Below are 13,998 nucleotides of genomic sequence, written 5' to 3' on the forward strand. Positions count from 1 at the left end.
CTTTTATGTTTAGATGCGAGTTTTCTCTGAGATCTCTATAGCTACAAAGATATTAACCATTTTGACACTTTGGGCTGAATTTTTTCATAAAATCTATTCCAGACAGTTTTCAGAAACCTTATATTACAGTCCCATGCAGACTGCCTTAGACATTAATGGGCAGACTGCCTTAGACATTAATGGGCTCAAAGACAGTTTTTTCTGAAGCAGAGAAGCATATTTGGTGCTGGAGGGTAGTCCATAAAGGAGAGGGTACTGCATTCCTGGTGCCTACCCCAGGCAAGTAGCAGGGGGCTGAATGAAACCTCTGAATATTCTGCCAATTGCCAAGGACATTGTTTGGGATGCTCATCATGGCTCGCAGTTTTGTTTTCTAGATCTGTGTGTTAGTTCCTTTGTTTCAGGGCTAGTTTAATTTACGGTGACTGGACCACTCAGTAAATGCAAATCAAGTATTGAACATATTGAAACAAAATGCAAAGATATGCATAGATCTATGATCAGTTCATTATAGTTTCTCAGGGAAAGAAAGACAGGGAGAAAGCATTGCTTCCAGGACAGTGTAAAGTGACCTTTTGGATTTGCCATTCCTGATATCACAATAATTAGGAAAGAATCTGACAGCAAGGCTGCTCGAAGAATCTGGCCATGAAACTGTCCATGCACTTTCCTGGCCTCAGTATGAAAAAATGTCTTGCTCCATGTTAGGAAACAAAGTGTCTTACTTAAAGAAATTCATCTTCTTATTTGTGGTCATTTGTAAACAGGACAAAAATGTCGCAGATTGTGTTATCATGCTATTTCTCTTCCTGTGAAGGTAAAGGGTCACTATGGACCTGACCAGACACAGATGCATTAGGGCAGCACAAGGTCAGCATTCCTGACAGGACTTGTGCAGATCACACAGAGGTGACAGTCTGTGAAAGAATTATGTAGACTCCTAGTGCTAACAATAACAGACATGTCAAATAAATATATGTAATTAAGCCTGAAAAGCACAGTCCGAGTTATCAAAAATTTTGCTTCCATTTAATAAGCATGTTTCAGATTCACAGGAAACATGCTTAAATCTGCTAGGTCATAGGCACAAACATAGATGGAGGGAGAAAAACATAGTCTTGTTCATAAATACTACCCCGCTTCAGCAGTCTTCTCTCTGCCAAGAGCAAAAGAGAGCTCAGAACACTCCCAAGGGCAGAACAGAAGAGGCTGAAATGGTGATCCCTCTTATGCTGGCCTGATGAAGGAAAAAAAAGACAAGACAAAACAAAAGAAACATTCAAGCAGCAAAGCACTCTTCACACAAAAAACCAAGAACTTGTGCCCATTTTGACACACTGCCATGTTTTGGAGGTGGATAAAGAAGAGACATGAGCAATTAAATGAAAGCAGCAAATACTTGTGCCTCATTTAATATACAGTTTTCTGTTGCAAACACCCTCAAGTGGCTAGTGCCCTTAGGACCATCTGTCGTTGCTGTTGAAAGCCTGTGGGCAATATTTTTGCCCATAAAGTAACAAGGCACACTCAGAGCAAGTCAGCAGTCCTTAGTAGAGAACGTAGGTGTATCATTCTGCTCACCCAGTTTTGAATCTGTCTGGGCAGAAGATAAGAAGCTTTTATGTTGGTTGCCATTGCTAGGACCCTGTACGCAGTTAGCTCAGCAAACTGGACTAAAAAATGCAGAAATGCAGGAAGCCAGAACTCCAGCCAGCGTGACTGTATCTAGACATAGGCAAGGACAGAGCTCTGTATCAAGTGCAGTCACTGCATTAGCCACAGCATCAAGCAGTTTATACTTGGACCTGAGTCCCTTTCAGTTCTGTGACTCCAAATGGCTGAATTATCACTGGAAAGAGAAAGCAATATGAGCAGTACTTTTTACAGTGTCCTAGAGGTCTCCTTAAGAAGACTAAACCTCTAATACAAAGCAGCTAGGGTCACTGTGGATAGGAGCTGGAATGAAGCTGATCTATTTCTATTATGTATTTTCACTCTGCCAGAAGTGACCTTCTGTTACAGAAGCATCCCCTTTGGAAGAGGAGATATACTTGTGATGAGCTGCTCATTTGTCTCCTCAGTGTTATGAATGGGTCACTGCAGACCCACTGAATAAAGTTTAATGAACATCTGTGGTACAGCCACTGCTGTCAATGAAACATAGCATCAGGAAGTTGGAGTTACATTTGAAGTAGCTGCTCGTGGTAGAAATGTTCCAGTCAGAGCAATGCAAGGCTCCTTAGAAGCTGCAGAAAAGAAGAGTACATATTCAGGCCCAATATGCTCTGGGTGTTGCAGTTACAGCATTCATAGTAACTACGTACAACTATCAAGTATCTCTGATTTTCTCTCTGGTTTAGACACATCTCTATATACACTTCACTGCCAACTTTTGAAGATCCTGAAGCTATCATTACAGTGTGGTTGTGAGTTGCACAAACAAGATCTAAATATGAACCTTACAAGTGTTATTGCAAGGAAAGATAGACCAATTGGATATGAAACCCTTGTTTCTAATTGCAAACACTGCACTAAAATAAAAACCTGCTTATCTATTAGGTTTTGCTTGGGATACTCTGAACAACTTGGAGGAAGCAAGACCTTATTAACTGAAAATGAATTATAATGAAAGCATTTATGGCTGTTTTACCCAATTTGAAAGCAGCTGGGAGAAGGATTTGAGGGTCTCTTTGAGGGTCTTTGTTCTTCCCCGGGCATGGACTGAGAGAATTTGCAGGACAAACTGGAGTCCTGCTTTTGCCCATGATACTGTATGCACATATCTGTTCATGCGCCAGAAGGGTTCAAAGCTAGACATGGGCACTCCTGAGTTAATGCTGACCTAAATTAAACCATCCTCTGTGGAAAAAAATTTATATACTTTGCCTCAAGTTAGCTAACAGAAACTGACCACAAGCTTCCATTTACCCACAAAAAAGGATCCTTTCTGCAGTGGCTCCAGCTCTACTTTCAGAAGCTTATGGGCAAGTTAACAGCAACTCCTAATTAAATGTATCATCCAAGCTAACAGGCTTATCTAAACTATTCCTCATTGATAACTGATCATACAGCAGAGACCACCAGCCAAAAATCTCTGTGCCATGCTGATATTTAGACACCAACAACTGAAGACTCCATGCCATAGTGAAGAAGCTTTCATGGTTAGTTGCTTCAGAGTCGATTTTGGTTAGTTACATGATCCTCTATGGAACAGCAGGAGGAAATATGCTATTTTATGTATATATTAACTTTGTGCAGAAGGAAGCAGGCAACAAGTTTAAGATCTGAACTTTGACAGAAGCAATCAAGCAGCTCAGTAGAGTTTGGGTGATTTATGTCAACTGTGTATCTGATCTTATCTTTGGTATTAGTACTAAATGTCCATTTGGCTCACAAAAGATGAAAAGAACGTCCAGATGAATAGCGGTTACTGTGCCAGATGCAATACAATTCAAATAAACATACACATGAAAACCAGTTCAGATACCTGTGTTGAAAGGTAAAGAACAATATGTGCTTTCTAAATGATCTCAGGGTTCTGGATCAGCATAACCACCTATAAAACCAGAGTTATAGCTCCCTTTGTACCTATAGAAGGCAAAATTAACTTTATTTTTCAGACCCCCATGGATCCCATTACTTAGCAAATAACAAATGAAGAGTCAATTCTCTCAGTATTGCCATCAGGTTCAGAGAAGGAATGAGCTGATGCATGTCAGAGCCCCTCACCACTCAATGCTATTTGACATTTTTTTGGCAGACTGAGGAATCCCAGGCAAACTGTCAGGTTAGTTAAGTATGGATTTGATTATCAGAACCAAACAGCCTTATGAAAAGGTTATGAAGAGGGAATCATATCTGCTTTTTGCTCAAGAAACAAAATTTAGCTATGAGTTTTGGAATCTGAGAAAAGGAATCCCTACACCTACATCTGCAAAGGTAAATTTGCACATCTCTAATTCCCCCTTCCAGACAGTGTAATTCACTCACACAAAGAAAACAGGTACAGTATGCACAGACAATAAGTAATAAGATTCTTTGGCAAGACTGAAACAACCAGTGGTTGAAGATGAAAGGACTCAAGGGTGCTGAGCCCTTATTGAGCTCAAGTTCAGGGCCTCTCCAGACCTTTTTTACCATCTTCTATAAGGAAAGGGCCTTCTGACTGTGCACCATTATATAGCAAAAATCACTGTTGCTTATGTGATGGCTTCTACTTTTTTTGTTGCATCTCAGTAGTCAATGATTAACTATGAGTATACATATTGTTAACACTAAGTCAGTCAATGCCATTATCTTGTAGAACAAAGGGAAAATACCTTTATCTTTTCTGGAATTTAAATACACCATTTTGTTCTGGTGAGAAGCACTTTGAGCATGTCTACTTTGAGTCAATATTGTTATTATTTGTTAATTCTTATTTTATGACTGGTATACTTGGTGCTCAATATGGAATGCCTACGCCTAAGTATTCCAAAACCAGTTTTAAACTAAGTATCTGAGGTACAGCAACAGCCAAACTATGCTGATGAGAACTTTGGAGCAGTATGCCAACTCTGCCCATGAACCCAAGGGTGTCGGTGAACCAGATGGGAGGTTAGCCTGCCCTCACCTACTCCAGATTTGGACTGCAACTCTGTATGCACACTGCTGACTTTAAAGCCAGCTTTCATATGCCACAGTCACAGCAGTCATAAACCCTAACTCAGTTTTGGATCAGCTGTGAAAAATAATTTTGATAAGACCAACATAACCAAACATATTTTTAATGAAAGGTGTTTCAGAAAAGAGATAGGTAAGCCTCTAGTCTGTGCATATCATAAAATGCCATAGAAATGTGACTTCAGAAAATACATACTTTTTATTTTTCTTCAGATGAAAATGCATCTTAAAAAATACCCATGTTTTGCAGCTAAAGCAGATGATGATTCAGATGTTTGTTCTATACTTCTACTCCCTCAGACTCTGTATAAAGAGTTGGAAATAGTGTTGTGGTGGGTTGACCCCAGCCAACAGCCAAACACCCACCCAGCTGCTTGCTCACTCCCCTCTCCCACAGGACAGAGAGAAAAAAGAAGGAAGGCAAGAAGACTCATGGATCAAGATAATAATAGTTTAATAGGGAAAGCAAAAGCTGTGTGCATAAGCCAAGCAAAATAAGGAATTCATTCACTACATCCCATTAGCAGGCAGATGTCTGGATGCTTCCTGGCAAGCAGGGCCTCAGCACACATAGTGCTGGCTTGGGAAGACAAAAACCATCACCACAAGTGTCCCGTCTTCCTCCTCCCTGCCCTGACCTTTTCTTCCTGAGTATGACATCGCATGGTAGGGAATACCCTTCGGTCAGTTTGGGTCTGCTGTCTAGGTGCTGTCCCCTCTCAGCCTCTTCCCCACCCCCCAGCCTACTTGCTTTTGGGGGTGTGGGGGAAGAAAGGAAACCTTGATGCTGGGCACGCGCTGTTCAGCCATAGCCAAAACATTGGGTGTTACCAACACAGTTTAAGCCTCAAATGCAAAGCACAGCAGCATACAAGCTGCTATGAAGAAAGTTGACGCCATCCCAGCCAGACCCAGTACAATTGTTAAAGTTGGTAGCACTTTATTCAGAGATAAAATGAATGTAGCTGACAGAAACACTGTACTAGAGCATTTCCAGCATATGTGTGCTCTTGATACTACAGAATCATTCTGGATTCATCCATGTGATGAATTTCACACTGGTTTTGAATGCTTTCATTAGGGTTTTTTTAAATTATTATTATCTTGCCCTTAATGTTACTGATATTTCCAGAAATCTGCAGTTCTGTTTTATCTTGAATACTAAGCTGGACTTTGCAAGCAACTGCTTAAATTGCATAAACCAAAAGGGTTGTTTTGGGAAAACAGGCCCAGTAGACACCGTACTTGGCTAATATAATAGGTATTCTACCTTTTTTTTTTTTTCTCAGTTCTTGCGATTGCTAAAGATAAAGGTCATCGTGACAGATGATAAAGCAGTTTTTATTTTCATAAGGATGACTTTAGTTTCAGTTATTTGCTATTTTAACCATGTCAGCAGAAGTTGCAGACAGGCTTGTATGTGGCAAACTACTGTGACTTTCCACTGTCAGACACTTTGTGAGCTTGTTTGCATAAACACGGGAACATATGACATTTCTGTGCAGATGCCTCAGGTTTCCCCTTCACCAATTCTCCCCAAGTGTTTCGTCATTTCTTGGAAAACAGCATCAAAAAAACAAGGACTGAAATAGGAGACATGGGGAGAGACTGTTGTTCAGTGTCTGCAATTAATACAAATACAAATATATCCTGTGACAAGTGAGATGTACAACAGGAAGCAGTACTCATCTGCTTCCCTGCCACTGTGTGGCAATTGGAGAATGCAAGATTGCCACAGGTGACGTCTTTTGCAGGTATCTGTAATTTACTTCCTTTTGCATGTAGGCTCTTTGGTGTGGCTCGTAAAAAGGCACGTGGCTAGAAGAGCTAATAAATAGAAAGATTCCCAAACTCAAGAGTTCCCTTCCAGAAATGTCAATGTGTTCTCCTTAAGATGCTTGTCTGAATCATGTTACTGCAATTCATTAAGATCCTTTCAAAAGAAATTTCAAATATAGGTGAGTGGAGAAAAATAAGGATGCTTTTACTGTATACATAAATGAGATATCTTCCAGAATACTGTGCAGTTAATCTGAAGTTAATATAAAGGTAGACTAAAACACTAACTAAAATATATCTAAAAAAGCCCATACAAATAACCTTGCTAAGCCAAACTCCCAAGTGAACAAAACCAGGAAGACTCATGAATAAGGAAAGAAAAATTATCCAGAATCCAGCTTGTAAGAACGTGATGCATCTGTAGAAACCCTACCGTTGTAATGAATGTTTTCTATCAGTTAAATGGATTGGACTAAGTCAGCTTACTAATGTACCAGGGTTGTGGGACATTTTGCATATCAGTTTTATAGGAACCGTCACTCTACCTGGAGAAGATGTAGCTTATAATACTCCCCTCCTTATAATCTACATTACAACTGAAGATAAGGTAGCTGTAGTGTTGTCCAATATAACACATACATAGTCTCCATCACATGGCACCTTCCATCCAGCAAACAGTTGGGTTTTGGCCCAGCTCAGATATTAACTGTAAACTGGAAAGTCAGTTCTATTTATATTAAAAAAAAAAACAAACAAAAAACCAAGAGTTTGCATGACATTACTGCAAACCAACCCCTAGCACACAAAAATATATTCTGTGCTGCAATATTATGCTATCCTCAGTGAGACTCCCAGACAACTTTCATAGACATTCTACAAATGAAAAATAGTGGTTTTTGAAGGATTTTAAGAATTCAAATTACCCCAAAGTTACTTATACATGTGGGAAGTAATAGGAACTCAAACCATTTTAAAGCAGCAGTTGAGAATAAAGTTTCCTTATTGACTTGACCTCTCACTAATATCACCCTATATCCAAAGGTGGAAATTTTTTTGTACTATTAAACCAAGATCTTTTCCCTTCCCTTCCCTTCCCTTTTTTTTTTGTTCTGAAAGCAAAGGCTGTGGCCATTTCATTACCCTGAAACCTGATGCTATGAGATATTGCTGTAATATTAGCAGTTTGTTCATTCTGAGAAATCCCTTGGGATAGAGTTGTTTGTTTAATTGTGGGACTCAAGCCAGCTTGATTAAAATATTAAATAAAAGCAAGACAATAATCTATTACTCTTTTCTCCTTATGGCCTGTTTTGGTGGGTGAATACTTTGAGGTATAATTTTCTAATTTCGGTTCATGGAAGATTTATTTGCCTAACTACTGTTCCATTAATAGATGTCATGTTGAATTTTTAAACACATTGCACGGCTATGTTTGGACATTTGCTTTAGTAAAAACCTATCTCCAGACATCATAGAATATAAAAATATTAAAAATATGGTATTAATAAACAGAAAAGCATGATGGTGGGAAAGCAATGGATTTTCACAGGAGGAAAAAAATTAGGTCTAGGTAGAGTGGTGGAAAGAGGTATTGCACCAAGTTGAGAAGTCAGTCTTTTTTCCTCTGTTTATTCATGTTTAAATCACAAACTGAAATGCCTCACTAACATTTTACCTTTACCAATTCTGACCCTAAAAGACTTGGAAGGCTGTTTCAGCATCCAGCATTACACCCACTGGTTTCCCAAGGATTCCCTGGAGGACTGGATCAGACCCTGCCTTTGGTAACTAACATCTTTTTTTGCCTCCTTAGTGGCTGCATGTTGCACGCACACCTGCAGTGTTAACACTCATTTTAATGTTGTAAAACAGTGGGAAAGGAACAGGTACTAGAGTAAAATAGGTCTCACATGTCTTTATCTCATTGTGGTGAATCCCAAATGGATTTGCATGGGGTGAGAGTAACTGAGGCTTATTTCTGTCATTGTTTAAAGTGCTTGCATTAAGATTGAAGTAAAGATTTTGGAAGACAGTAACTACACAGTAGTTCAGATGCACAACATGAGTACAATGACCTAATGTAATCTCCTTAAGAATTGTACATAATTGAATAGATTTATTCTCTCAGAGATGAATACACTTTCCAGTAGGGAACTGACACTCCTTATCATTACCCTTTAGAAATCATTTCTTCTTTTGGTTTATTGAATCTAAGAGCCTGAAAACTTTCAGGATGACTGTGTAAGAAAGATGAATGCAACAAAAAAAACCCCAATACTGCTGCAAAAATGATGCCATCTACAACAGTCACTGGCAAAAACACCCCAAAGCAAATGTTGCCTTACGCAGCCTAGTGAAAGAACAGATCACAAGGCCTAAAGAAACCTTTTACAAAGTTTGTCCTTACAGCTGGTAAAAATTTAAATACATATATATGTGTTTACATGTATACAAACATTTTAATGAGAAAGGCCAAACTAGGGGTGGCAGTGGAAAGGAAAGAGCATGTCTACTGCCTTCCCACACAGGAGTTTTGCACAGCCCGATGCCTGGAGCAATTCTGTGGGTCTTTAAGTTGAAAGCTGATAAGTCAGCCTAAATAAGGGAAGTGATTTGTGCCTTCGTCTCAGTGTGAGTGCTTTCTAAGGTGGTATGTTGTTTCCTAAATGAAAATTGTCAAAAGGTCATAGCTTTTATCCTGGTGTGGAATAGAAAATATTTTGAAATTTCAAAGATTTCATGGGAGAGACAATTTGCTTTGCTGCTCTGTGTGGTTTTCCTGTCTAATTAAACTGTGAATCACATAGCTCAGGTAATAACACATACAGAAAGCTTTAATATTAATAACAAGTACTATAAAGTTACTAGTGTTTGTCAAGTTTAGCTTCCTGGGGATTTTGTTTGTTTATCCCGCTATGAAACTTGAATTCATCTCCATGTTATTACTTCAGCTATTTTCAGTGAATGATTCTATAACAATTTCCATTTTCATTATTCCATTCTACAACGGAAAAGAAAATAGGGATTCAAAACTATTAAAAGTAAAAAGATGTTCTTCTCCACGGAGTGGTGGTATCCCAGCTAAAACCTAACCTAACTAAAGAATTACTTTTTCCACCAAAGTCATGTTCTATATGTTAGTACATGCAGCATATTAATACTGCCCTAGGCTTGCTACAGTTCAAACCAACAAATCAAGTTAAGTACATATCAGGCTATTGGCACTAACAAGTAGTTAGAATATACTCAGTTAGAATATCAAGATAAAGGCATGTAATTATCCTAGAGAGGAAAAAAAAAGATGAAGAGAGAACAGTACAGAAACTTGTATACATATAGTAAGCCAGTTTTACCATATTTAGACAGTTACAGGACAAAATCTTTGTTCAGGAGCAGAAAAAATGTGTAGGCAGCTTCTGCACCCCATGAAGCACCCATAGAGCGGAGCTCCTTTCTGGCCGACAGAGGAGGTAGTATCCTGCCCACTGCCAGGACTTGAAGAGACTTTACGGTGGCTGAAAGAGGAACATGGTTCAGACGAGCACCCACAAAGGAAGCAGTATACCTAACTCCAGGTATAAACTAGACATTTCTGGCTATAGGAAAACACAGTGCTGTTTACCTGTAAGGAGGGGTAAGGCCCACAGCTGGGTGCCTACCAAACCAGACACGTCTATACTTAGAACGGCACCTAAGTGGGTGTTTTCAAAATCTTCAGTTTGGACTTAGATTGCAACATCGGAGGGCTGCTATAAGCTTTCTGGGCATGGTCTTGCAGACAGTGGTGATTAGGCCCACATAAATGTCAGCGCTGTGTAGCTGGCTGGGGATGTGGATGTCTGAACAAGAAAGGTATGGAGGGAATGACAAGAGCTGAATACGCCAATCATGCAGAAGGACAGAAGGAAGGAGTGGAAATGAGAGAGGAAAAAGAGATTGAGAGAAAAAGGGAATTGCCTGTCTTCCTTGCTTTCTTGCCAACACCCTACTTTATCAAATGCCTATTTGACCAAGATATGAGTAACATCTCTTGCTCTTACCCAAAATGGGGTTCAAAGTCTTTATTCTATTCTGAAGCCTAAATACGCACTCCCAAGTGTTGTCAGGGAAATTGGTCCTGGGCACTCCTGTGAGGATTTACATGCTTTCACTGATCTCTGGCTATTAGAGATCCCAGTCTTTGGCTTACAGTACTGTCTGCATTGTAATGCAGGGAAGAGGCTTACTAATGTTAAAAGCTATACCTTGTGTTTTGTAGGTTTAGGTGTGGTTTAGAAATGCATGTTGGCTTTCAGTGATAATAATGCCTTCTTTCATCAGGAAGTGCAAAACTGCCTGCTGCATGCTAAAACAATTACTACTGCAGAAATGTGTATTAGTGATGAAGAGGTTGGTAGGCATTGGAAGCTCCTCTTTCCCGGTGCTTTGTGTAACACTTGCTCCTTTTTATCTGAGATGCTTTTGTGTACACAACTAAGTTCTCTGAAATTATGGACTGAATTCGTGGCAGGAACAGTCAGCAAATGTTTTTTACATTTGAATTTAGATGGATAAATGATAGTTCTATTTGTTTTTTACTTGTTTTCTGAAGATAAGTGAACATAGTCACAATCAACAACTTTCTGCAGGTGACACACAGGTTGTGACGTTAATAGCCCACTTCAAAATGTATTCAGTAAACTGATTTTTTGTAAACAAGCACTTAGCAATTATCCCTAGAACTAGTTGTTACACATTACAAATAAATGCATTACAGTGCCATTTATTTGCTCATATTTTACAAAAATAGAATGCCTACTCATTGTTCTTTAGATGGATGTCTTTCAATGCACAGCATGTTCTGTGATTCAAGCTTGCATTTCAAAAATGTTGTGAATGCTTTCCTTAAAGCTGCTGAAGTGTGGTTCTGCTCTGAACAGTGAGTATGCAAAAATAGCACCTCCTTGTACATCTGATCTTCTCACTATGTTTACCCCAGATCACTGGGAGTACAATATTAATATTGACCATGCTTTTTCGGCTTTATTCTGTCTTAAGACTGTAGAGCCAGGTCAGGCAGGGAGAATAAGGTTATTTCAATTCACTCTTTGATATCTTCACCAAACACACTCCCAACAAAATGGTTTATCAAATTGAAACCAATTCTGCTTGTGCAAAACCATTCAAATCAAGGGAGTGAGTGAAAGTGGCAGTGGAAATACATTTTGTGGTCAGTGCGATCATAAGTTTAATCTTTTTCTATGTGAATTGTTCAAAAAATATCCACCTAACACCAGAGACAAGTGAAACTGCAAATATCTTGAACCAGCTCTGACAAGGGAAATATAAATCAATATGCAAAACAGAAAAAGATCCATGATTGTTTGTATACTAATTCACACTATAAACAAATCTCTAAGTTTAAGAAAGCTTAAATAGTTATCTCAGAATGCTTTACTTTTAAATGGGGGTTTTAAACCTTTTTTTAGAATATAATGCTTCAATATCAGATGTGTGAGTAAAAAATATTTTGTTTTACAGACCTCATTTAAGCTAAAACAAATATATTTTGTACTGACAATTAAAATTCTGAGTTTAAACATTTCAGGTAAGTTACAAGAAGATATTTTTAAGAAAGCAGCTAGCATAGCAATTTTCGAAGTAATTTTGTCTACATTTATGATTTTTTTAAAGTTAGATCAATTAGTAGATCCAGACATGCAAGTGTGAATGTCATAGCAGGCTGTTAGCTTCATGCCCACCTGAAGGTTACAAAGGCTTCCTGGTTTCTACCAGATCACCTCATGACCTTTATGGTTTGGGCTGCACATGGTCAGTGCTCTTGTGACTCCCTGTAGCTTGGTGATTATTGTAACCAGGAAGAATAGGTATTAGTTTTCTCTGTCCAAAGTTTTCTGTTGATGAGTGCTTTATTTAGCATTTTATTAAAAATGTGGGCAGTGAACACTCTTGCTTTCAGATCAAAGCACCTGGTTTTTAGTAGTTGTGTTAGAATTGTTCGGCGCGATCTGAGCTTGTCTATTGACCTAGGCACATGAGGAAACCCATATACAGGGATATCTATATTTTGAATGCCAAGCAACCACATAGGGAAAGTTCGTCAAGCTGGTGATATTTGTAGCAGCCTTGTAAACACCAAACACTTAGGTGAGTTCCATGTTGAAAACTTTGGTGCCTAGGTTTATGTTCTCCCAGATATGAGGTGATGGAAGAAGTGCTGCCAGGCAAGCTCTTTCATACTGGTTCCTGTCTACTGACTTTTCAGTCCTCATGAATTGGTTGTCAGCTTCCTTCATCTGTTGGAGACACTCAGAAGCCTGAGTTACTTGCTTCTGAAAAGGTGCAATCATCTTCTCCTGAAAAACAGGAACTTGCAACTTATCCAACTGAATTTGAGAGTATAAAGAAGTAGAATCTGAGAGCTGTGCTGCTGAAGGGGAAATTCAGCATCCTGCTACTAAGTCATATTAAATGTGTTTAATGATAATGGGCTACTGTCAGGTCCCTGGACTGCAAACAGCTCTGAATTAGCAATTATGCCTCCCTTGTATGTGTAAAAAGCAACAGCCACTTGACTTCTCATCTTGGTATTTTCTCCCTGTCTTGGAAGATAGTCAGGAGCACTATAAAAATACTTCACACAGACCTGGAGGAAAGGTGGAAATAACAAGTGCCTCCCTCTGCTGAACAGTGAGCTCTAATGCAGCAAAGCCCTCAGAGGGGTTGTGCCCAGACCTTGCAAGGATCTGCCTCTGTTGCTTTCAAATATGTAAGTCTGCTGAGAAGAGTAAATTATTCTTCAGCTTCTAGATTAACACAGATGAGTAACCTACCTCATTTCATGTGTGGTCCTCTGTTCCCAAGCCAGAGGTGATATACCTGGTCCAAAAGGGAGGAGACCTCAAGAAGAGGACAGTTCTATTCTGAAGTGAATATCTGGTTCAGAAGAGTTAGGTTTAGACTTCCCTTAGTAGAAAAATACATGTCTGAATACCATTTTCTAATAGATTTCCCCAACAGAGAAACTGATGCCAAGCATGAAGTAAATATTCAACAAGTGAGACCATTTTAGGAACAACCGGTATAGCACTGTAGTGTCCATACAGAAAATCAAAGGAAAGCAAAGCCAAGAAAAGAGAAGAAAATCTGCAATGCATTAAAGAAGTTGTGTTTCCCTACTTTGTTGCGCTTTTTGCAGATGTTTTCAGCTTTGGTTTTCTATCCCTGCCTTTCACTGTCTCCAGGAGGAAGACTTGAGGAAGTGTGCAGATTTTAGAGTACTTAGGAGAATCCACTTTTTCCAAAAGGGAACTCCCTGGGTTGAGCTGCAGCTCTCCTATATTTTTGGTCATCACACTAAGACTGATAGATTGACTCACACGTACTGTGTATACACAGTTATATCGATAAAAACAGAACTTGAGGAAAGTAAGGACTAGAGTTGGGGCTAGGTGATCTTCAATGCAAGGAACATTGGATTTAAGCAAAATGAAGTTGAAAGCTTAGTATGAAGCTTATTTTAGAATTGTTATTTTGCTAATGGAGAAGTATTCAAGC

The sequence above is a fragment of the Buteo buteo genome, chromosome 25, assembly GCF_964188355.1.
Source record: "Buteo buteo chromosome 25, bButBut1.hap1.1, whole genome shotgun sequence".
Lineage (NCBI taxonomy): Eukaryota > Metazoa > Chordata > Aves > Accipitriformes > Accipitridae > Buteo > Buteo buteo.